Here is a 4,120-nt window from a genome sequence, read left to right on the forward strand (position 1 = left end):
ACATTTTGAGCACACAACTAGGCCTTTCTCTTTTTCTCTCGACCCGCGTGTCCATATGAGCATTTGGCTAGTCCAAAGAGTAAATCTTTACCTTAAATTATCAAAATAAAGGTTAATTAGATTATATATATATATATATATATATATATATATATATATATATATATGTATGTATGGATGAAAAAAATATTCACAAAAATATGTTATAAGTAGAAAACGCATATACTAAATAGATACTCCCGATGGGGTGATGGATAAATTAATACACACTTAGGTGATAGATAAATCAGTACTCCCTTATTAATGAGGCAAACTAGATATTACGCGAATATCCGTATTGTAAGGCCCATATATTTTACCGTCTCTTTTTAAAGGGGTTGTCCCAAATTTGTTGGGCCTAGGGCTGGCCCATAGGAAGTCAAGGATCCTATACTGCCATAACCAGTTCATTCTCTTCACTTTCAGAAAACTTTCTCTTTTCTCTCTTAGAGCTGGAGTAGCCTTTCTCTACTAGGGTTTGATCTTCGTCTCTGTCAATTTCGTACAAGCTCATCCTACTTCACGTAAGTTGTCCCTCATCCCGTACTTGCTTATTTCCAGCACTGTTGTATTGGTTCCAGCCATTGTTCCTCTGAGTAACTTCAGTTCCACTGTTCCTTTAATTTTTTTCCAGCTCCTTAAGTTTTTCCTTGAGCTGTCGTGCCCCACTACTTAGAGTCGAGGCCCTTTTCTAGCTATTTCCAGGTAAGGGAAGCTAGAGCTCGCTTATTTACTTTGATTTTTGACTTGCCTTGTCTCTGTTCCATGATTTATGGTTTGTGTGCTGTTATTGAACTGTGAAATGCCTGGTATTGTTATTGGAATATGAAAATATGGTTGTTGCAGGGAGAACAATGGTGAGATCTGATACTCTCGTCCAAGCGAGCTTGTCTCGCCTAGGCGAGACTTGCAGAAACAGGCTAGGTTCGCACTCGAGCTCTCGCTCAGGCGGAGAGCTCTCGTTTGAGCGAGGTGACATCTCGCTCAAGCGAGAGGGGCTCGTCTAAGCGAGAACGCATGGGAACCTTAGCAAGTCGCTGCACTTCTGGCCCAGGCGAGGAACCTCCCCTTTGAGCGAGGGGTGGTCTTGCTCAGGCGAGATGGCCTCGCCTAAGCGAGCGTGCGAAAAACCTCCCAAGGCCGCTGTCGCGATCTTGCTTAAACGAGAGTCTGCAGCTTGAGCGAAGGCTTCTGGCTTGAGCGATATCTATTGTAGGCCACGCTATTTCTTCGCTTGGTTGTTATGGATGGTTTTGGATTGATTGATTTACTCTATTTAAAGTATGAGGCTTGTGAATTTGCATGGAATATATGTGGTTATGAATTGGATTGGTGTGATCTTGGCATGTAAAACAAATGAGATGGTCGGTAATTAAAGTGGCATGATATTGGTATGAGATACGAGTCTAATATTATTTTGTGTGACATTTCCTTTAATTAACGTTATTAATTAAATGTCGTGTTACACGTATCGATGGTTATTCATGACCAGTTAAAAGTTAAAATTACAATTTAATAATTTATTTAATACTTTAGGTTCTTTTATTAGGTTACATTAGTGTCTATGCCTCCATTCTACTGTCAACCGTGTCTTCATTTTGCTGTCAACTAGATTTTCTTTTGTTGTTGTTTTTCCCAATATTTTTGCTCTCTAGATTTGTGCTAAACTCTTACGGCAAGATTTTCTTCCATGTCTGTCATCATCATTGTCGTCAAAATGATATAAAAAAATTATGAAGTTGGCCGGCGAAATGACAGAACTCATCGTCAGAAACAAGCTTGTGGTCTCCACAACCTTTGTGCCCCGTGGTTGCCGTCAACGATGGAGAAGAAGACATTCAAAAGTGTGATCGAGGAGGTGCTAAGGAATGCGAGAATGGTCGTGATTAAGGCTGTGAGAGCCTTGATAAGTAAGGCATTGAAGGAGGCGAAGTAGTTGATCAAAGGGTTATTACGGAATACCATGCCGTAATTTTAGGTTTCCTTATATATATATATATATATATATATATATATATATATATATATATATATATATATATATTAATTTTATTTATATTTTTCTAAAAACATTATAAAATAATTTTCCTTAAAAATATTATTAAATTTATAAAAACATATTTTTAAAACATAACTATAAACAAAAAGATATAAAATTTAAAAAATAAAATAATTTATATTAGTAAGAATCTATGATGCACCGATTGGATCATGTATCTGCGTCCAATACTTTAGGATACTTTATCGATACTTATCAATGAAGTATCTAATTTACAAAGTCATAGTACACTATAAGAAAATATTTGAATAATGACTAATTTTAATGACAAAAATTCATTAGTCACTGACCAATTTAGATACCAATTTATAAACTAAAAATTTTTGGCAAGTAAAATAGTTTCAAAAATTATAATTGGTCTCTAAATTAATAATTAAAATAGTTTTTTATTATGAATTGGTTTCAAAAATTGGTTACTAACATTAACTACCAAAGTTTTGACTACCAAAATAATTTGTTTCTACATTAGCTACCAAGGTTTTGGCTACCAAAATAATTGATCTCTAGATTGGTTTCTAAGTAGGAAATTGGTCTCTAACATATTTTTGGTTCCTAAAATTGGTCATTTAAGAGTTTTCTTGTAGTGGTACTTTTATGATGACAATAATTTATATTTTTTATGTTGACAACTTTAGTACATATACTTTTATTTTGGATTCACACAATAACAATCATATATTTATTATGTTTTTAAGAATTATTGTAGATTTTTCAATATTCATATATCACGTATCGTATCCTATTACTTTCAAAATAAACGTATCGATGTATCGGATACGTGTCGTATCCGATACTCGTATCGTATCCGTGCATCATAGGTAAGAATAAAATCGACAACCTGATGTGTTTATAAAGAATTAGTTATTGAACATTACACAATTCTTTTTATATATACTAGCGTACATATATACATTATCGCGCCGGTGTATACGATTTTTTAAATATGAATAATAGTATATTAGTAAATGATAATAGTGTAATGTTATTAAGTTAATATATAAAATAAATTTATATTTATTAAAAATAAAATAAAATGAATAGAGAAATTAATTGTTGATGAATAAAAAAAAGAAAAAAAAGAAAAATATTTTTATAAAAAATAGGTAAAAATAACCATTAATTTTAAAAAAAAATTATAAATAATTATATTATAAAGGATAGACTTGACATTATGAAATATGGACACAAAAGAGGGAATCATCTTTATATATTATTATAGATATATACTCGTGTACATACATACGCAATCACGTCTATGTACATGTATTTTTTAAATATGTATACTATTATATTAATGAATGATGATTTTATAATATCATTAAGTTAATATACAAAGTAAATCTATATTTATCCACAATAAGGCATAATAAATGAAAAAAAAAACTATTGATGAATGAAAAAAAAACTGTTTTGATAATTATATAGAAAACATATTAAAATAATTGTTAGTCTTTAAAAAATAACAAATAATTATAAAAGATAAAATAAAAATAAATAATTGTGAAAAAAACAATCTCTTCACATCTAATTATAAATAATATATATATATATATACCACATTATTTTTAATATCTATTTAAATATTATTATTATTCAATTTTCAAAGACCAGATTTTGAATTAGATTTTAATTTATTATTGGAAAAGATAATATTAAATTATGGTCCCCGTGCAAATTTTGTTTTAAACTAGAATTGCGGAAAATTTTGAAAAGTCTTAATTTGATAAGTTTTGCATTTAAATATGTTTTTATCCCTTAAGATTCAGTAAAATTTAAAATTAGGCTCCCTTCAAAATTTTTGATCAATTTAGTCATTCATATTTAAAAATGCGTGAATTTAGTCCTTTTAACCAAATTTTATTAAGTTTATCTGACGTTTCAATCGCATTTCATGGTAGTATTTGAATTGTTTACACCATTTAACACATTTTCGCTTCAATGTTATTTCAAATATTACCATAAAATGCGTTTAAAATGTCAAATAAACTTAACAAAATTTGGTAAGAAAGACTAAATCCACAC

General features: G+C 30.3%; 1 long non-coding RNA gene across 1 annotated transcript; it reads left to right on the top strand.

Annotated features, from left to right (window-relative positions):
• Positions 1 to 473: 473 nt before the first annotated feature.
• LOC114177353 lies at positions 474 to 971 on the top strand. The gene is made up of 3 exons (XR_003603128.1): positions 474 to 563; positions 674 to 744; positions 886 to 971. It is a non-coding gene; the product is annotated as an uncharacterized LOC114177353 (long non-coding RNA).
• Positions 972 to 4,120: the final 3,149 nt, after the last annotated feature.

This window comes from Vigna unguiculata, chromosome 3 (genome assembly GCF_004118075.2).
Source record: "Vigna unguiculata cultivar IT97K-499-35 chromosome 3, ASM411807v1, whole genome shotgun sequence".
Taxonomy (NCBI): domain Eukaryota; kingdom Viridiplantae; phylum Streptophyta; class Magnoliopsida; order Fabales; family Fabaceae; genus Vigna; species Vigna unguiculata.